The sequence below is a fragment of the Orcinus orca genome, chromosome 19 (assembly GCF_937001465.1).
Source record: "Orcinus orca chromosome 19, mOrcOrc1.1, whole genome shotgun sequence".
NCBI classification, from domain to species: domain Eukaryota; kingdom Metazoa; phylum Chordata; class Mammalia; order Artiodactyla; family Delphinidae; genus Orcinus; species Orcinus orca.
This window is the reverse complement of record NC_064577.1, coordinates 24,009,004-24,031,211: the sequence shown is the minus strand read 5'-3', so window position 1 is coordinate 24,031,211 and position 22,208 is coordinate 24,009,004. Positions and strand designations below refer to the sequence as shown.

General features: G+C 40.5%; 1 long non-coding RNA gene across 1 annotated transcript; it reads left to right on the top strand.

Annotated features, from left to right (window-relative positions):
- Nucleotides 1-1,508: 1,508 nt before the first annotated feature.
- LOC125962079 (uncharacterized) lies at nt 1,509-15,187 on the top strand. The gene is made up of 3 exons (XR_007473469.1): nt 1,509-1,525; nt 3,076-3,187; nt 14,707-15,187. It is a non-coding gene; the product is annotated as an uncharacterized LOC125962079 (long non-coding RNA).
- The last annotated feature ends 7,021 nt before the right edge of the window (nt 15,188-22,208 follow it).

Sequence of the window (22,208 nt, the reverse complement as noted above, 5' to 3'; positions counted from 1 at the left end):
CTACAAGTGTTTCTCCACAGGTAGCACCCTCTGCTCAGATGCCTCTACGTATCTGGCAAAGTCTGGAGCCATATTTTTGCAGGGACGGGGTGGTCTACTGGCATCTAGCAGCAAAGGCCAGCGATGCTACCAAACACCCTACATTGCACAGGAAAACCTCCACAAAGAAGAATGACCCAGCCCCAAAATGTCAATACTACTGACACTGAAAACCTCTGCTCATTCCATACTTTGGCTATAAATTCATTTACGCTGAAAAGGAAAAAAAAGGCTATCATATGATATCAAAAGAGGAGATCCAAAAGGAAACTCACAGAGACATGTCCTTTGTCACAGAACAAAACTTATGAGATTGGAATGGGGAGAAAAAAAAGCGCTTGAAACACAGTAAGAGAACTTGCTTTAATATCAGGTGCATTTTAAACGAGTTGTTAAAGCTATTTCAATTTACAGACACTATGGAGCACAGTATGGAGGTTCCTTAAAAAACCAAGCTACCATATGATCCAGCAATCCCACTCCTGGGCATACAGCCTGAGAAAACCATAATTCAAAAAGATACACGTACCTCCAATGTTCATTGCAGCTCTATTTACAATAGCCACGACATGGAAGCAACCTAAATGTCCATCGACAGAGGAATGGATAAAGAAGATGTGGTATATTTATACAATGGAATACTACTCAGCCATAAAAAAGAATGAAATAATGCCATTTGCAGCAACATGCATGCAAATAGAGATTATCATACTAAGTGAAGGAAGTCAGAGAAAGACAAATATCATATGATATCGCTTATATGTGGAAGCTAAAAAAAAAGATACAAATGAACTTATTTACAAAACAGAAATAGACCCACAGACACAGAAAACAAACTTATGGTTACCAAAGGGGGAAAGGGTGGGGGAGGGACAAATAAGGAGGTTGAGATGAACATATACACACTAATAAATATAAAATAGATAACCAACAAGTAGCTACTGTATAACACAGGGAAATGTACTCAATATTTTGTAATAACCTATAAGGGAAAATAATCTGAAAAATTATATATATATATATCACTTTGATGTATACTCAAAACTAACATGACATTGTAAATCAACTATACTTTAATTTTTAAAAATTAAATTACATAAATAAAAATAAATGCATGAAAGATGCTGGGATTTCAGGGGGGAACAAAGGTAGCATAACAGTGCCCTGAACTTGCCAAGTGTGCCATTGTGACTATGACCTCATGGGCTTATGACATTACTCTAGGACCCAGAAATAGGTTTATTTAATCCCTAACTTCCTTTGAGCCCTGGCAACAGACGAGACCTATGGGCCAAATCCTGCCCACAGAAAGCCAATGAGTGCTACACACAGTTGCTCCAGAACAACTGGGCTTTGTGGCTTCTTGTGTGGCATTTGGCTAGCTTAACTAGAGTAAAGATGGAGGCACAGCTAGATTCTAAGGCAGATGGCTGACAGGCAGTGTGCTATAGCATCTCCTTCCAAATGTGTAGTTATCTACTTACAGGTACAGAGCATGGAGGAATATATCATTATTACCCAACCCCATAGCTTCTAATACAGTTCTGCATACAGCTGGTGCTCAATACCATTGGTTTACCATTTGATAAATGGTCTCACATTCAGTCCAAGGTGACAGAGATCCTCATATCTTTGGAACGTGGAAGCAGATACAGAAAAGGTACTTAGCTAAGGCACACTTGCTATATGCCAAGCTCTGCGCTACGTGCCAGAAATACAGTGATAAACAAGATGAATGAGTTAGCTGCCCACCATTTGTGAGTTTATTTTCTTTTCTGTGAGTTTACTGTGGCCTTTTCTAACGAGATAAGGCTAAAATCCATTTCCATGGCAGGAGGAAAGTTGAAATGCTCAACTCCTTTCTTCTTCCGTGAAGTCCTCCATCACTACCATACCTACGAGGTTGGCACAAGAATGTGTGCACTGGTGAGGTGACGGAGTGGGAATGATGTCAGAAGGGTAAAGGGGAATGGTGTACATTTTTAGGAGAAGGAACTCTGTTCATTGTGCTCCTTTTATGGAGGGAGCGCGAAGATGAGAGGAGGCCGTGAGCGGGGGTAGAAATATTAACCCGAGCCAAAGCTACTCGTGTTGGAACAGAGATTCCAGCATCTCTGAGGCCAATAAAATAAATAAATAAAGTTTATGACCCCTCTGCCAGCCACTAAGCCTGTCTCCACATGGGGATTATTTGGATCAGCATTTTACCAGTGAATCTGTGCCACAAAAAAAGGAAGGAAGGAAGGGAGGGAGGGAGGGTGGGAGGAAGGGAGGGAGGGAGGGTGGGAGGGAGGGAGGAAGGGAGGGTGGGAGGGAGGGAGGGAGGGAGGGAGGGTGGGTGGGAGGGAGGGAGGGAGGGTGGGTGGGAGGGAGGGAGGGAGGGAGGGTGGGTGGGAGGGAGGGAGGGAGGGAGGGAGGAAGGAAGATCAACAGCGTGCTCTGCTTTTCCTTGTGCAATAAACCCCTCACGATTACAGATGCATGTATACTACGGCCAGTACCTTCCAGTACAGCTGGAAATATTAACACAAAGCATATTCTTGATGAACTTTTCAATTTAATGCAACTACACTACTGTTAATAAATGGAACTTATTCAATGCGATTTGATACTTATCTATGAAACACTTTCCATAAGCATTCGCAAGGCAGAATACGTTATCAGGTTTGGAAGATTAACATCCCCCGTGCCTAAAGCTAAGCGGCTCTGCAGAAGGTGGTGTGGCCAGCCGATGTGACTAGAAAGTGATAAAAATGCTGCTTTTGGTAAATCTGCCTCCTTGGCGCACTGCATTTCTTGTTCTTGTCCGCTCTGCAGAACTTCGAAGGCTCGATCGACATTCCTGTGTTCTCAGCTATGACTTTGGTCTTTCCACCAAAGCAGTTTTATTTCCTGACAGGCATTATAGGCATTATAGCTTATGAAAGCCAGTGCTATTGGGAAGATATTCCAAATGCACAGGTTATGCGGCTCGTGGAAAATAGGCATTAACGGAAAAGGGACTGAAACCAAGTTGTCTTCCGATTGCTGTTTCAGAACTTCTGGTTTTCCTGTGGAGCTCCTAGTCAGTGTTGGTGGCAAAACCAAAAAGACCAAACAGAATATATCACAATTGCAAATGACCAGGAGGAGTCCATTTAGAAAACAGGTAAATGCAATTGTGCTTTCTGTGTCTTCTTTTTTAAGTCAGGAGGAATGGGTCATGTTCAAGAGTGAGCAATGTTGCAGAGTGGGAGAGCAATGCAGTGGAAAGTCTCTATTTCTCTTTTGTTCCAAGTCGGGCTCCGTGCACCTCATAACAGACTGCCTAGAAGGGTTTCACAGTTGTGCCCCTTGGACACAGGGCATGTTTTCACACGTAGAAGTGTGTCTTGTGCACTCCGTGGCAGCCAGCGCCACCTAGCTTCAGCATTTCCTCAACTCGACAAATTTCCCAATTGTTCTGTGAGTCTTCCAGGAGCGCTGATGTAAGTCTCCCAGATTTTGAATGATGGAAGTCGGGAAGGAAGTTTTGGAACAACCAAATTGCTCTGAACAGTTGTCAGGTGGAAAAACATGTCTCTAAGTCTGTGGAACTTTAAGCAGGATTTACACGGCTTCTCAATGCATTGACTGCTCAGAGCCTGCCTGTCTTTCATTTGGCAAATCTTCGTGTGCCAAGTAGTTGGGGAATACGCACAGAGACCTGGCTTCTGAATTCTAGCTACTGTGTCCTGAATCAGGGAATGTCTCTAAGAAGAAAGTCTTTGCTAGGCTCATACCCAGGAAATGCTTCCTTAGATCTACTGAACAACTGATTAAACGTCAGAAAAGTCAGGAAGTCTAGGGGAAACGGCAAAAGGTAATCTGCCCTATCTCGGCATGTACTTAACCTTTCTGATGTCAACTCTGCGTGGAGGTTATGATTCTCACAAGATAACGAAAATCTCATCCAGCTAACAAAGAACTTCTGCCTTCGTGACAGCAAACTAGCATAACAGGAGAAACAGAGGGACACAGAATTCGGGACCAGGCTGGTCTGCATTGTTGAGACCAGTTGTTTGGGATCGTGTTTCCCATATGCCTTAGAGTCAGTGGGTGTTTTGCATATGTAAATGAAATGAACAGAGAGAAACAAAGCAAGCAGGCACAGCCTACTCGGATTCTCTGAAAGGCACTTCTTTTCGTTTTGTTTTGGAGGCCAGGATAACATGATTACCAGCCATTAGCTCAGTGAGGGGATTCTCCAGGTGGCATTGCTGACGATGAAGAGGATGAAAATTACGAAGATGATTACGGTGATGATGATGATGAAGAAACTGTAAAGTGTTCAGTACTCCCTGTAAGACTTTAATAAAACAGACTCCCTGCCGCCTCTACGGATGTAGACTTTTTAAAGGAAACACCTAGAATTACTACAGTTCCCAGGGTAGCAAGTGAAGAAGACTGAAAGAGCTTCTCCAAGTCTTAAAGTTCTCTTGCTTCCAAAGAGGAAGCAGCTTAAACCCACCCAAATTCTTGCATGTAACCTTGGTAGGTAAAACTCTCATTCTACAGACTGGGAGAGTATCCCTCGCTCCATAAGCTTTGATTAAGGATAGAAACTTGAGCTGCAAAGAAAAGAAAACTGGGGTCTAGAAACAAGTCCAAGTTCTAGGCAGTCATTCCTTACTGACAAAACAAGCAAGAATAGAAGTCCAACGTAAACCCCATCGAATTTCCATTCACGTTTCTCTGAATTGAGTTTGTAGTCTTTGGAACCCACAAAATAACCCACACAAAGATCCCAGATGTTGGTGTATTTTTTGGTTTTCCTCTTATGAGGAAGGGCAGTGGGTTTCACACCAGCACTTGCCGACAGTAAAATGTAATGAAAAACATGTATTTGTAATAATGTAGACCACCTTCTAACTGCCTTTAATATAAGCACGTTGTATTTTCTAAAGATTTCCAATTGGCATAGGTGGTCTACAGGAGCAATTATGCGATGATACAGTCCTGCCTAGGAGATGCTGCCAAGCTTCTGTAACCGATGTCACATTTTTAATTAAACACTTAGAATTTTAACTTTTTGAAGTTTATAAATGATGACACAAGAAGGCTTTTATTTTTTAATTTATCCTTAACTATAAACAATTAGCAAAGGGAGATTTGGGTTTACTATTTGTAGTGAGCTGAATGATGACCCCTCTCCCAAAATATGTGTTCATCCAGGACCCGTGAAGGTGACCACATTTGGAAAAGGGGTCTTTGCAGATGTAATTAAGCTAAGAATCTTGAGATGAGATCACCCTGGGTTACGGTGGGCCCTAAATTCAGTGACAATGTCTCTGTAAGAAAAGAGAAGTCATAGACACAGAGAATAAGACTGTGTGGAGACAGTTATGTGGCCACAAGCCAAGGACACCTGCAGCCACCAGAAGCTGGACAAGGCAGGAGGGATTCTCCCTGAGAGATTTCAGAGAGTGTGTGGCCCTGACCACACCTTCATTTCAGATTTCTAGCCTCCAGAACTGTGAAAGAATAAATTTCTTTTGTTTTAAGCCCCTACGTTTCTGGTCGTTTGTTACAGCAGCCCTAGCAAACTAATACACTATGTAATAGCACAATGAAAGAATCGGATAAGAGGAATAAATGTCTAAAAAACAAGTCCTTCTCCACCGATCATGGCACCCTTCCCCTGGCTATCGTTCAGCCTCACCAGCATGGAAACCGCAGTGAGAAAGTTTGGAGTTTTTCGAGGATTTAAGGTTTAGAAGTATAAGACTCAAAAAGAAACTACACCAAGTACTATTCACTCACATTCCCTGAGCACGTCCTGTTCTGTTACACTTCCACGCCTTAGCAACTGCCTAGAATATCCTTTTCTACCTCAGAAACCCGACTAACCCTCCAGATGCAGGACAAATATTGCCACCTCTTCCATAAAGCCACCTTCTCCACTGCCCTCACCATAGACACACACACACACGTGCGCACGCACACACACACACACACACAGTTACTCACTCTTCATCTGGGTTCTATAGCATTTTTTACTTGCCTCTATTACAGCATTGATTACAAAGCAAGCACTGTGGGTTTGGGTCTATAGAGCTATCTCCCCCCACAGACTCTGAGGCTTATAAGCACAGTGAGATGATCTATTTATTTCCAACCTCTCTACATATGGTCTCCAATCCTGCAGTGCTCTAGTCTGGACTTCCTTGCAGCTTGGTGGCTGGGTTCCAAGTTCTAGGAAGCAGAAGCTGCTAAGGTCTACACTTTGAAGTCCCAGGATACTACTTCTACTTCATTCTTTGCTCCAAGCAAGTCGTAACACCATTCCCAGTTCACGTAGGGAAGTAGATCCCACGTCTTGATCTAAGGAGTACAGGCACACACGGAGATGGGAGGGCTCGTTGGTGAGCATATCTGGAGACTACCTACTCCAGCTGAGTTCTAATCCTGTTCTGTCTCTTACTATTACGACCTTGGCCCTAAATATACAACCTCTATGACTCAACATCCTCTTCTATAAAACTGGAATAACACTGTCTACTCGATAAGACTGTTTAAAAGACTGAAGGACTTGTTGCTATTTACTTAGTGCAGCTCTTGCACGTAGCAACCTTGTAACAAATGATAACTACTTTTCCTCTTCTGATAAAGGGGGAAAATAAGAAGTCATTAGGTGGCTAAAGGGAGAAAATGCAGAGGGAAACCTCCCTGGTAGAAAAAAGAAAGGCAAAAGGATGATAGATAAAGACAACCCTTATCAACTTCAATCAAGTTTGCCTCGGGCTAATCTTATTCCTATTAGGTAACTATAGTTGAAATAACCAAAACTCTGAGAAGAAGTATTTGGGGTGTTGAGCAGTGAAGTACACTCACATCTAGGAAACCTCATAGTTAAGCTTCAGGACATATACTGTAGCTTTGCAGGATTTATGAAAATCTGTAGCTTTTAAAAATAATTTTTACTTCTGACTATTAAAGCAATATATGCCATTGAGAACATTTCAGGTAACTGAGTGAAGCAGCAGGAAGAAAGTGACCATCCGTAACGCTACCACAAAAGGTAACTGCCAGAAATAACTGAACTTACTTTCTTGTAGCTATTTTGTTATCACAATATGCACACGGGACTGGTTTTATGAGTGTGTAACTTCTGCAGTCACACAGGGTCCCACACTCAGAGGGACCCCAGTTTTGGTTTAATTTTATGTTGTCACCATCTTGAAATTCTTAATAAGTTTTACAGAAAGGGTTTCAATTTTTCATTTTGCTTGGAACCCTGCAATTATAGACAGTCCTGTGTACAGGCTGGTATGTTTGTAGATGTGTGTGTGTGTGCGTGTGTGTGTGTGTGTGTGCGCGCGCAAACGTAAGGATGTAGATACGTATACATGCATTAATGCTTCAAGGATATTTAGAATTACATTTTTATCAGATTTGAGTGTAACATATTATTATGTTTCCATATTATTAAACGTATTAGGTAAACATTATCTTAATGTTTACGTATATTTCATCCATGGACCTGTCATATTTTAATTAACTATTCCATGCCTATTAAGCTTTCAGGTAATCTACATTTCTGTTTATGTAAATTATTTTCCAGCATATATCTTTCTGCATAAATTTTTCTCTTCATCTTTTATTTATTCCTGTAAGATAGATCTCTGGAAATGGAGTTATTGGATCAAAGAGTATAAATATTTTTAGGTTTTGAAATATACTTTCAAATTGATTTTTTTCTTAGCAAAAATTTTCACAGTCGTAGTCCAAACAGCAGTCAACAAGAGTGCCCTGGGTATGTTTTATAAAAGACCGTGAACAAAGAGAATTCATCTATAGAGGGAAGATGCACAGTGCTTGAGAGCATGCGGTTTGAATTCAGTGTTCATATTATTCCTACCATTTACTAGTTATATTGTTTCGCACAACCTCTATATGCCTCAGTTTCCTTATCAAAAAACGTTAAGGACAGTAATATCCACCCCACAGAGGTACTATGAAGATGAACCTTCATCACTCAACCAGCGTGAATCCAGCACCAACTCTGTGCTAGGAATTCTATTAGGCCCATGGGATGCAGCAGTGAACAGAGCAGACAAGTCTCTGGAGTTTACAGTTGGACAAGGAAGTTAGCCACTAAGCAGGAAATGTAAAAAATAAATAAATAAATAAGTGTAATGAGTACTAGGAAAGAAGCAGCAGCAAAGCTTCTTGAAAGCATGTAACTGTTTACAGAGAAGAGGTCTCTCTGAGGAGCAGTGTTACTCTGAGACCTGAAAAGTGAGGGGGAAGGTGATCCTAGGGAAAGTTGAGTGAGTGAGAAGCAATGTTCAAGATAAAGGAAATATCCATGGGGGCAAAAGCCCAGAAATATTTGTCAAGTTCAAATAAAATGAAAGTCCCATAGAGCTAGGGTGACCAGAAGTCCCCAGTTACCTAAGACAGTCCCTGTTCATATCAACTGCTTTGAGGTAATCATTAATATGGTCCCTACTTCATCTCAAAAATGTCCAGGCTTAGAAGGTAAGTAATACCATCATGCTGTAGCATTAAAAAAAGCAAAGAACAAGAGGGAGAGTAGTAAGAAATGAGGTTAAGACTTTGGAGGATCTTACATATCCTGTCTCTCTTATCTTATCCTGTCTATTTATGTCTATCTTAAGGACTTAAGAGTCATTAAAGGATTTTCATCAGGACAGTTACATAATCTGATTTGCCTTTCACCATAGAGACAGCTGCAACAGAAGGAGAGATTTTGCTGAGTGAAGATTAGCACTCACGAAGAATTTAGAGAAGTCGGCAGAGTGGCTAAAACTGACAAGACTTACTACCCAGATCTGCTGAGAAATTTTTAGAAATCAACAATGAAAAAAATAGGGAATTAAATAGGTGAAAGTTTTGCACAGGAACTTACTGGAATTAGAAAATCCAAACAGGTAAGAAGTAGATGGAGAGGTGCTTGCCCTCAAAAGTCAGCCATCACATCACAGGCGAATTCTATCAAACATTTAGAGAAGAGCTAACACCTATCCTTCTCAAACTCTTCCAAAATATAGCAGAGGGAGGAACACTCCCAAACTCGTTCTACGAGGCCACCATCACCTTGATACCAAAACCAGACAAGGATGTCACAAAGAAAGAAAACTACAGGCCAATATCACTGATGAACATAGATGCAAAAATCCTCAACAAAATACTAGCAAACAGAATCCAACAGCACATTAAAAGGATCATACACCATGATCAAGTGGGGTTTATTCCAGGAATGCAAGGATTCTTCAATATACGCAAATCTATCAATGTGATAAACCATATTAACAAATTGAAGGAGAAAAACCATATGATCATCTCAATAGATGCAGAGAAAGCTTTTGACAAAATTCAACACCCATTTATGATAAAAACCCTGCAGAAAGTAGGCATAGAGGGAACTTACCTCAACATAATAAAGGCCATATATGACAAGCCCACAGCAAACATCACCCTCAATGGTGAAAAACTGAAAGCATTTCCACTAAGATCAGGAACAAGACAAGGTTGCCCACTCTCACCACTCTTATTCAACATAATTTTGGAAGTTTTAGCCACAGCAATCAGAGAAGAAAAGGAAATAAAAGGAATCCAAATCGGAAAAGAAGAAGTAAAGCTGTCACTGTTTGCAGATGACATGATCCTATACATAGAGAATCCTAAAGATGCTACCAGAAAACTACTAGAGCTAATCTATGAATTTGGTAAAGTGGCAGGATACAAAATTAATGCACAGAAATCTCTGGCATTCCTATACACTAATGATGAAAAATCTGAAAGTGAAATCAAGAAAACACTCGCATTTACCATTGCAACAAAAAGAATAAAATATCTAGGAATAAACCTACCTAAGGAGACAAAAGACCTGTATGCAGAAAATTATAAGACACTGATGAAAGAAATTAAAGATGATACAAATAGATGGAGAGATATACCATGTTCTTGGATTGGAAGAATCAACATTGTGAAAATGACTCTACTACCCAAAGCAATCTATAGATTCAATGCAATCCCTATCAAACTACCACTGGCATTTTTCACAGAACTAGAACAAAAAATTTTGCAATTTGTATGGAAACACAAAAGACCCTGAATAGCCAAAGCAATCTTGAGAACGAAAAAAGGAGCTGGAGGAATGAGTCTCCCTGACTTCAGACTATACTACAAAGCTACAGTAATCAAGACAGTATGGTACTGGCACAAAAACAGAAATATAGATCAATGGAACAGGATAGAAAGCCCAGAGATAAACCCACACACATATGGACACCTTATCTTTGATAAAGGTGGCAGTAATGTACAGTGGAGAAAGGACAGCCTCTTCAATAAGTGGTGCTGGGAAAACAGGACAGGTACATGTAAAAGTATGAGATTAGATCACTCCCTAACACCATACACAAAAATAAGCTCAAAATGGATTAAAGACCTAAATGTAAGGCCAGAAACTATCAAACTCTTAGAGGAAAACATAGGCAGAACACTCTATGACATAAATCACAGCAAGATCCTTTCTGACCCACCTCCTAGAGTAATGGAAATAAAAACAAAAATAAACAAATGGGACCTAATGAAACTTCAAAGCTTTTGCACAGCAAAGGAAACCATAAACAAGACCAAAAGACAACCCTCAGAATGGGAGAAAATATTTGCAAATGAAGCAACTGACAAAGGATTAATCTCCAAAATTTACAAGCAGCTCATGCAGCTCAATAACAAAAAAACCAACAATCCAATCCAAAAATGGGCAGAAGACCTAAATAGACATTTCTCCAAAGAAGATATACAGACTGCCAACAAACACATGAAAGAGCTCAACATCATTAATCATTAGAGAAATGCAAATCAAAACTACAATGAGATATCATCTCACACCAGTCAGAATGGCCATCATCAAAAAATCTAGAAACAATAAATGCTGGAGAGGGTGTGGAGAAAAGGGAACACTCTTGCACTGCTGGTGGGAATGTGAATTGGTTCAGCCACTATGGAGAACAGTATGGAGGTTCCTTAAAAAACTACAAACAGAACTACCATATGACCCAGCAATCCCACTACTGGGCATATACCCTGAGAAAACCAAAATTCAAAAGGAGTCATGTACCAAAATGTTCATTGCAGCTCTATTTACAATAGCCTGGAGATGGAAACAACCTAAGTACCCATCATCGGATGAATGGATAAAGAAGATGTGGCACATATATACAATGGAATATTACTCAGCCATAAAAAGAAACGAAATTGAGCTATTTGTAATGAGGTGGATAGACCTAGAGTCTGTCATACAGAGTGAAGTAAGTCAGAAAGAAAAAGACAAATAACGTATGCTAACATATATATATGGAATTTAAGAAAAAAAAATGTCATGAAGAACCTAGGGGTAAGGCAGGAATAAAGACGCAGACCTACTAGAGAACGGACTTGAGGTTATGGGGAGGGGGAAGGGTGAGCTGTGACAGGGCGAGAGAGAGTCATGGACATATACACACTAACAAACGTAGTAAGGTAGATAGCTAGTGGGAAGCAGCCGCATGGCACAGGGATATTGGCTCGGTGCTTTGTGACAGCCTGGAGGGGTGAGATAGGGAGGGTGGGAGGGAGGGAGACGCAAGAGGGAAGACATATGGGAACATGTATATGTATAACTGATTCATTTTGTTATAGAGCAGAAACTAACACACCATTGTAAAGCAATTATACCCCAATAAAGATGTTAAAAAAAAAAAAAGTCAGCCATCAGAAGGATACAAATTAAAACAACGTTACTATTATTATTACTATTATTATGAATCATCACAGCATACTGAAGAGCTACAAGAAATATATAAAGCTCTATGTCGAAGGGTCTCAGGGACTCATAGGAAGCAACGAAATGTGATCTTACAAAAGTTGTCCCATCAGAGTGCTGTCTCCAAATGATGGTTTAGGTTCAAATCTATGGTGTTTGCAAGAACACAGGGAGAACAGGGTATCAGACATACCACTGATTAAATATGTTTTTCAGAAACAGAATCACAGACATAGAGAACAGACTAGTTGCCAGGGGGGAGGGGTCAGGAGAGGGATGGAGTGGGACCGTCGGGGTTAGCAGATGCTAAACTGTTATATAGAGGATGGATAAACAACAAGGTCCTACTGGATAGCACAGGGAACTATATTCAATATCCTGGGATAAACCATAATGGAAAAGAATATATAAAAAAGAAGGTACATATATGTATAACTGAGTCACGTCGCTGTTACAGCAGTAATTAACACAACATGGTAAATCAACGATACTTTAATTTAAAAAAACTTTTTAATATGTTTTTCATCTTTACTGATTTATAAGTCTGATGCTTCTCTACCCTTAACTACCTATTTGTTGCAAGTGCTTTTTGATCAGAAACTTTCAGGAAAGAAAATACGGCAAAAAAAAAAAGAAGAAGAATGATTAGCAGACCAGCCTCATTTGGAGCATGGAGAGGAAGGAGAAGAGGATGATAAACAACAGCTTAGAGAGAAGACGCCCAAACAGTCCACACACAACCATGATATAGATGCACTGAGAAGTCTAGACAGCTTACATCCACTCAAAGACACTAGCTTTCCCTTCTTTCCCATATAACCATTTCTACTTTATTTCATACAAAGCAAGCTAGTCAGATAAATTTTAAAACAACTAAGAAGGCCTTTATTCAGAGTAACTTCCTGTCATAACACATAACACAACATAACACCATTTGGTAATAAGAACCTACTGTATAGCACAGGGAATTCCATTCAACACTCTGCAATGACCTATATGGGAATAGAATCTAAAAAAGAGTGGATGTACATCTGTGTATAACTGACTCACTTCGCTGTACAGCAGAAACTAACACAACATTGGTAAACCAATTACACTTCAATAAAAAAAATTACAGAACCAAAAAGTGACAACATTTGGGATACATCTGACCAAATACCTGAAATTTTCTTAAATGCTTAAACTTTTAATAGAAAAATTTAGAACTTCAATTTTTCTCCTTGAACTGGATCTTATTCTACCATTCGAAGGTCCGCGGGGAATGAAAAGCATAAATAGCTGCTTAAACTTCATTTAAGCATCAGTGTTGCTCGCTCTTTACTGAATCAGCGGTTCCACAGCTGGCCCTGGAAGAGCAGAGAGCTGGAACCAGACACTTCAATTGCATTCTCTGAATCCATCTAAACAGAGGGTTCAATACAAGCTAAAGGAAGTGCATTCCAGGGGAAAAGTCCAGCCTAGGAGGTAACTCAGGCCTGGGGGTAGCCCACACAAATGACAGCAGGATTTGATGTGCCCACCAAAACAAGGAAGAGAGGAAGCAGGGTGTGCTTCAGTGACTCACCCCACCTTGGGAAACCGTGAGTTCTTGTAAGCCCTGCCCAAGGTAATGAAAGTTTGGAAATACATTTACACAGTAGTCATTGAAGCTGAGTGTTTTTCATCTTTTTTCCTAGTCTACTGGCTAAACAGGAAGTTTTCTGCAGGATGCTCCAATATCCTCTGTTCAGAGTAATAACTTTAGCACTTTGACTTCCTTTTCTCCCACGATACGCTTAATGTTTCCGCTCTCGGTCCGGGACTCGGTCACAGATTTCCTGCGGGAAGCTGGAGCTCCTTAACGCTTTGCAAGGATCAGTTGTACCCCACCCACATAAAAAGTCACAAGGACCTTTCATAGATAGACTCAACTTACTCATTCCCTAGGGAACGTCAGCGTTGGTGAGTTAATGAAATCTTGCAAAATCTGTCCAGCCGTCTATGTCAATCCCCACCGCATCCCCTGGAAGCCAGTTACTTAAAATAATTCCTGATCATAGTGAGGAGGATAAATGACTCAACTGGGGTTAACTAAGAAAGGAAGCTCTTCCTCCAGGCCTTATCTTGGCACCTGCAAATCATTACAAGGGCTAAATGTTACTGTCATCTAAAGGTAATGGTGAAAATAAGAGCCAGCCAACGGGAGCTAGGCATATTGTACTAACATCCAAAGTGATTATATACCAACAGCTGCCAGTCTTCTTTTAAACCGATCTCCTATCACCTGGTCGTATTTAATTTTAAGTTCTGCCTTTCTGGCTGAGCACAGCGTGGTGACGGAGAGCGTGGCCTTGGCGTCCGCGGGCCCTGGGTTTGATCCCAGTTCCAACATTTGTATATGTATTATGTTGAGGAAACATGTCCATTTCTTTAGGCTTCTCTTTTTCTTCACCTTTAAAGTGGGAATAATAATTGCATTTGGTAGACTCATAAAATGATCCATTTTTGTAGGTTAAAGGCTTTTTTTTTTTTTTGCAAGGATGAAGGAGTTAATACATGTATAGTGCCTGGCACACTACTAATGCCTATTAAAATTCAACAAAGCAATTACATTTTTATTATTGTCATCTTGTGTCATTTGCTGTTTTAAACTACTATTATTAAGTATTTATAACATAGAGACCACTTAATACCATGCTACAGTGTAAGTTTCTGGAGGAGAGTGTTTGTTCACTACTCCATCCAGCCAGGGAACAATGCCTGGTAGGTGGTAGGTAATCAATAAATACTTGCTGCACAAACAGATAACTGAGTAACACAATGATACCTATGACAAGATAAGGGTGACCACCAGCTTGAAAAATCTTGAGCTCTTCTCTCCAATTTCTTTTCAGCGCAACTGAACTATTTGCTGAAACGGCAGCGTTTCTAATGAGCCCAGGCAGGTGGGTGCATTTTCAAGATGGCAGGATAGATCTACATACTTCTGACAGCCTTAATTCCTGAATAGTTCACATCTTCCAGAAATGCCAGGAGCAATCGAAGTGAAGCAACAGCTGAAGCTCGAAAAAGGGCTCTGCTTTGAGAACTGGAACCAGGAGGGACGTCCGTTGTGGCAGCGCTTGTAAAGTTAATGACAGTTACCCCATTCAGAGGCAAGAATGATGCATTTTACTTTGACATGTACCTTCTCGATCTGTTTTCTTCCTCCTTTCTTTATTTCTTAGGCCTGATCCTTAAAAACACTGTAAAGGGCATTGGCTCAATGCCATCAGGACTGCTGCACCATTGCAGGAAAGACTTTTGGCATAAACTGTAATTGGTATTTTGAATCTAGCACTGAAGGGTGATTCATAATTTTAATAAACAAAAGCAACATGGTGATCACAAATGTTCATTTACCAATTGCAGGGTATTTACGGAAGAGTATGGATACAATACAATGCCTATTGAAAAGTAAGAATCGTACGGATGGGCAAAGATTGTAAGGGATATGTGAGCTAGCTCTGAGCCGAGTTGCCTGGGTTCCCATCCTGGAGCCATCACTCACTAGCTGTGCAACATTGGGAGAGCTACCTCACCTCTCTGTGCAGAAGTCTGCCCAGTGTGTTAAGTGAGATAACACATGGGAAGCACTTTGCACAATGCCTGAACATGGTGAACACTGAATCAATGTCATCATTTGCTGTTCATACGACAGTTAACAAAGATAACATCTGCTTCAGAAGAAATGCTTTTGGAAAGATGAGATCCTCAAAATCCTTTCGTCTTTTTGTCTTGTTCCAATTTACATCATTTCCCTTAAAATCGTGTCAGTCCTGAGGCATTTAAATTTTTATTCAACAAAAAACAGGCTCAACGTTGTAGACTTGGCCTGGTTGCTCACACTCGTGTGCTTAAAACCAAAAGAGCAATAATAAAACTCTTTCATGATGTTCACCGGAAATTGTGAAACTTCATCTCCTGACATCTTCCTGTTTCAATAAAGATTCTCATGAGAGTCTTGGAAGAATGGAGTCAGACCAACTCCGGTGTGAGCTGTGCACGCGCTGCGGTTGCAAGGATGTTGTTTATGTTTTAGATCCTGTTTTCTTCCTGGATGAAGGGCCGCTGCCTGCAGGTGCTTCTCCCGCTGTTATCGTCCCCTCCGCAGGGTGCACCCTCCTGGAAGCCGCTTCCTGCCGCCTGTGTGTGACTCTTGCTGCTAAGGAATAGGAGGGAGGCTGTCAGGGCTTATCTCCCACCTGGCTGCGGTTTCCAAGGCTCGTGGCTATCACTATCTGGCACGGCCATTTATATGGGGAGACAGCATTCTTGCTCAAGGAGAGTTCAGAAAGCAAAACACAAAAACAAAACGCCAAAGATGGTAGGGGGTGGGCTGTTGAGATGCTAAATGGAATTCCAACAGTTAGACGCTGTAGACACCAGTGCAATGCCTTAACCTCCCGGGAAAAGCAATGAATGTGTGGCACTCTCTGCAGTGACTTCCAGATTGCTTTGCACATAGCTCACGGTCATCATGTTGCTCCCAAGAACAACTTGGATTTAGCTATCCAAACAGTGAGTAACTTTTTGCATTCCCCTAACGGGAGAAGTGTTGTTACCTCCTCGGATAATTTATCTCCAAAACTGAGATGCAAGGGACCAGTTTTACTTCCAATGGCAATTCGTGAGCTCATCAGAAAGCAAGGATGCTTAACTCTGCTCTTAAACTTACTGATTCTGCTCTGCTCTGCCTCAGAGTCAAAGGGAAGATCGATCTGTGCTCAACTCTACCTCCCAGACTCAGGGGGGTAGCAGGTAGACAGAGGCTCACAGAGGTACAAAAACTGACCATCTGGAAGTCCCACTACAGCCCAGTCACACGTTTCAATGCCTGCCAACATATACACATCATGCTTGTATAAGCCACTTATTTAAGGAAATGAATGACAAGGTTGTATCCTCTGAGTTATCAAGTTATTAACGGTAAAAGCTAAGCCTTGACTTAGGAATAAGGAAAATATCACCCATTATGCTTCCTCGAAGCTCGCCCAGCTATTTCCTCCTCACTACTCATGGCTTCCTTCCAGGCAGAGACAGTCTGAAGCAACAGTCCTATAATTCCAAAATAGCCCCTTTGCCTGCCAACCCATTCACTAACATCAAAGGCAAATCACAAACGGTAACCCTAACAGCAAGATTCAGAGCGTGACCAGTCACCTTTCCCTTTGTGGGTAAGTTAGGAAAGAAAATGCGCCAGAGCAGGGATAGTGTTGGATGGCGGGGACATGATTTCTTAGGATAATTCTTGGGACTAGTTTTTACAGATTTCAGAAAATAGAGATTTGAAAATACAGAGAACTGCTTTTACTTTGAATCAGTTTTTCTAGAGTCATGTAAAAACCTTTCCTGAATCCCTGGGGATAACTGCTCTCCAGTACTGAGATAAAAGTAGGTAGTTTCTAGACCATGAGGGAATTCAGAATTCTTCCCACTGAGTTAGAACTACAATGTGTCTAGGAAAAGCCATGTTTCCTATAAGGAGGTTTTAGAGTCTTAAAAGTTAAGTGAGACACAGCCATAAAAAAAGAATGAAATCAGGGCTTCCCTGGTGGCGCAGTGGTTAAGAATCCGCCTGCCAATGCAGGGGACAAGGGTTCGAGTCCTGGTCCGGGAAGGTCCCACATGCCATGGAGTAACTAAGCCCATGGGCCACAACTACTGAGCCTGCACTCTAGAGCCCAAGAGCCACAACTACTGAAGCCACTGCAATGAGAAGCCCGCGCACCACAACGAAGAGTAGCCCCCGCTCGCCCCAACTAGAGAAAGCTCACACACAGCAACGAAGACCCAACAAAGCCAAAAATAAATAAAAATAAATTTATTAAAAAAAAAAAAAAAGAATGAAGTCATGCCATTTGCAGCAACATGGATGGACCTGGAGATTATCGTACTGAGTGAAGTAGGTCAGACAGAGAAAGACAAATGTCATATGATATCATTTATATGTGGAATCTTAAAAAAATGGTACAAATGAACTTATTTACAAAACAGAAAGTCACAGAACACAAACTTATAGTTACCGGTTGGTATGGGGTGCGGGAGAGGGATGAAGTAGGAGATTGGGACTGACGTATACACACGACTATATATAAAATAGATAACTAATAAGGACCTACTGTAGAGCACAGGGGACTCTACTCAATACTGTGTAATGGCCTATATGGGAAAAGAATCTAAAAAAGAGTGGGTATATGCCTATGTCACTTACTTTGCTGTACACCTGAAACTAACACGACATTGTAAATCAACTATACTCCAATAAAAATTTAAAAAATAAAAATAAAATAAAAAAGAGATGCCCAAATATGTAACTGTAAACCCCCCCTCATGATTATAGAAACAGTGTAACTTTTTTGTGTGTGTGTGGTACGCGGGCCTCTCACTGTTGTGGCCTCTCCCGCTGTGGAGCACAGGCTCCGGACACGCAGGCCCAACGGCCATGGCTCATGGGCCCAGCCACTCCGCAGCACATGGGATCTTCCCAGACCGCGGCACGAACCCATGTCCCCCGCATCAGCAGGCAGACCCTCAACCACTGCACCACAAGGGAAGCCCCAGAAACAGTGTAACTTTTGAGAGTTTTCTAACTTCAATAAAGAGACACAATGTGGCAAAAAAAAAAAAAATGTGAGACTGATACAAAGAACAAACTAGTGGTCACCAGTGGGGAGAGAGGAGGGGAGAGGGGTAAGGGGGGAAAAAGGGTTATTATAGGATTATATGAAATCATGTGTGTGAAACTTTTGAAAATTGAGAAGCACCACAGAATTTAAAAAATATTTCATTCAATAAAAAAAAAAATTTAAGTGAGAAAAATTAAATTAAAAATAAGTGAGCCTCGGGACTTCCCTGGCAGTCCAGTGGTTAAGACTCCACCCTTCCATTGCAGGGGGCATGGGTTCGATCCCTGGTTGGTGAACTGAGATCCTGCACGCTTGCAGCGTGGCCAAAAAAAAAAGTAAGCCTTGCCACTTGTAAAATATGAATCAAAAAAGAAAGAAAATTATCATGGTTTCCACTCAAGCTGGCTAAAATATCTGAAGGGTACTGAAGTACTATTCCAAAGTATGTCTTCCTCAAGCTACCACAGTGTCTAACAATCTACACTTAGGGATTTATTTGTTTGAGTTAGGACCAGCGTTCAACAATTGTTCACTGAGTGCCTAATACTTCCAGGCACTAAACTAGGCGATGTCTATAAAGACACAGTGCTTGCCCACTAGTATTTCAAGTTACTCCCTAATGAATCAGGTTTAAAGCAAAAAAAAAAAAAAAAAAAAAAAAGGCCTGGAACATTTTCAGCACCAAAATAAGCAATATTAGTAACAGATTAAAACCACAAAATAAAATTAAAAATCCATGAGTTCATAGTGATAAACAAACAAATGGATAGATAGATAGATAATGAAGGGAAAGTTTTTTCTATCAATACAATTCAAACAAAAAAATACAGAGGAATAAAGGAATTTAAAAATTCACTCTTAGCAACCACCACAGTAATCATTGTTATAGAGCTGAATTACCAATGGATGCTAAAACTATTGTGTGAAAATTTGATAAGAAAAAAAAAGGATATTTACATACAATATCTTCCCACAAAAAACTGATTAAATACAAAGGAAACGTTAATTTTACAGTGGAGAAAATCTGAGTGATACCACCTTAGCCAAAATTAACATCATCAGTAATGGGAAAAATAGACACTGAATGTCTCCTGTTAAGTTGCATGGGGTATTCATTCCAGAAATGCAAAACAATTCCAATCAAGGGAATTTTCAGGCAAACCTAAACTGAGGTATGATCTACAAAATAAATGGCCTACACTTTTCAAAAATGTCAAGGTCATGATGAATCAAAAAAAAACCGTAAAGAACTGCTTTCTAGTGAAGGAGAATAAAGAGACATAACCATTAAATGTAACACGTGATCATGGACAGAATACCAAACTAGAAAAAAAATTTTTTTCTTTTTTTCTGCAATGAAAGACATTGTGGACAAAGGATGAAATATGATAAGATCTCTTAATTAGATCAAGGATCAAAAACTTTTTCTCTAGAAGATCAAATAGGAAATCCCTTCAGCTCTGGAGGCCATCTGTTCTCTGACATAACTAATTCAAGTCTACCTTTGTGGGAAGAGAGCATCCACTGACACACCATAAAAAATGAGTATGGCTGTGTTCCAATAAAGCTTTATTTACAAGTATAGATGGCCATCTATACTTGCCAACTACTGGACCACATAATAGTAACAGCAATGTTAATTTCCCAATTTTGATGATTGCACTGTAGTCATGTAAGAGGATCCTTATTTTTAAGAAGCATGAACTGAAGCATTTCAGGGTCAAAGACATCATGTTTGTTGCAACTTACTCCCAAAAAGTTCAAAAAAAGAGATGCATGATAAATAAATGTGGTAAAATTTTAACATTTGGGGAACCTGGTGAAGGAAACTCTTTTTTTAACATGGGAACTACTTGGCAACTTTTCTCTAAGTTTGAAATAATTTCCAAATAAACAGTTAAAAGAAAAAAGGAAACAAATATCCATGGGACAGAGCAATCACTTGGGACCAGAACCCACCACTGGCACTAATGCCAGGCACACAGAAAGTGCTCAGTTAATATTTGATAAGCAAATGAATTAATTAATTCACTAATTAATTTACTAGGTGTTCACTGGAGGAATGACATAGAGGACAGTTTTGTTCTAAGGAGAAGTTAGGAAAATAAATCAATTACAAGGGACAGCCCACATGGGATAATGTCACATGTACATACACAGGAGAGGTAGGAGTCTGACAGACAGTAAGGATCAAGACATAAAAATAACAGCTGCGACAGATCATTGGGGCAAAATTTCCTCCAGGGCTGAGTTCCAAAGACCAACTTGAACTAAACTGATTTTCTCTTACTGGGCATCATTTCAGATGACACCCTCCTCCAGGCACAATGCTCAGAAGTGTTTCTCCTACCCTGTGTTGTGCACAAAATGCGTAACTCTGGAGGGAAATTGCTCCTCAGCCCTCACATTGTTGGGGTTGTCTGGGCATTTCAACATCTACAGGAACACTCTGCGTAACACAAAGAACTGCCAAACATTGCCACCAACGCTTTTCCAAATATACGTCTGAATCACTGGGGTAAGAATTGTAAGATTGCAGAAATAAAGTCTTCACGTCCAGGATAGTTTCCAAGGCAATATTTGGAACCATGATAAAAATCCAGATAACCATTGTGATATTAAACAAATTGGAGAAATGTCCAATAGGTTGACTGACTCAATGGTAAGGTAACGAGGAAAACCCAACACATGGACAGGTGGACACGGGTGGGTGCGCATTTCTTGCTCAGAGGTGCAGAGCAGGATTTTCTCCAGGAAGTGTCTCTAGACTTCTTCCATTATCCACCTCCCAGAGACTTTACAACACAGGAGGAGAGAACGGGACAGTCACGGAGGAGCTTCTTTGGCCAGGCATGAGGGTACCACGAGAGCACTTCTGCTCACATCCCATTGGCTAAAACTGGTCAATGGCTCCAACTTACAAGCAAACAAGGGTGACAAATGGAAGCAACAGAGCACTGCTTTTGCCATGTGGTAGTTCTGTGACCTGAGATAAATTACATTACTTCATTACTTCCCTGGGCACTAAATACTTCTGCCACCAGTATCTCTTTTGTTTAACTATTCAATAAAAACCTGTAACCCTCTATCAAGACTGCTATTTCATAGACAATGGAATTTAAAAGATAATGAAATGGAACAGATAATAGATAATGGAACATATCAAGTTTACTCCACGAGACAGTGAATTTTTTCCCAAATTTTTAGGGAATTGACTTCCCTGGTCTATGCTGAGACACATCCTACAAATGTCACAATGCACTTTGGTATTAAATCTCTAGCCTTTGAGAAGGTTCGTGTAAAATTTCTTTGTGACAGAAATGACAGCAAGGGTTGATTTTGTTGTTCTTGTTGATGTGACGTGTGGTGGAAGTGGGGGGGAGTTGGTTGCCTTTATATTTTTATGGTAACTGAGTTTGGAAAACTACTCAGTGACAAGTAAACAGAATACCACTGTCACCATAATAATATTCCAAGAGAAGTTAATAAATTTCTGACATTCCAAGGTGTGAAAGGAAGCAATCTGACGTCTGAAAGCCGGAAAAAACAGTTTCTTGGCCCATGCTGTTCACACATGCCGAGGTCACCTACAAAGTTATCAGGACTTAAAAATAAATGCAATTAAAAGTCTATTTTGTATCCTAAAGCACGTAAAGCCTTGAACATTTTCCCTCCCTAGTTTGAAAGTCCTCAGTAAGACTCTATCACACTAAGGTGGCTGTTTAATT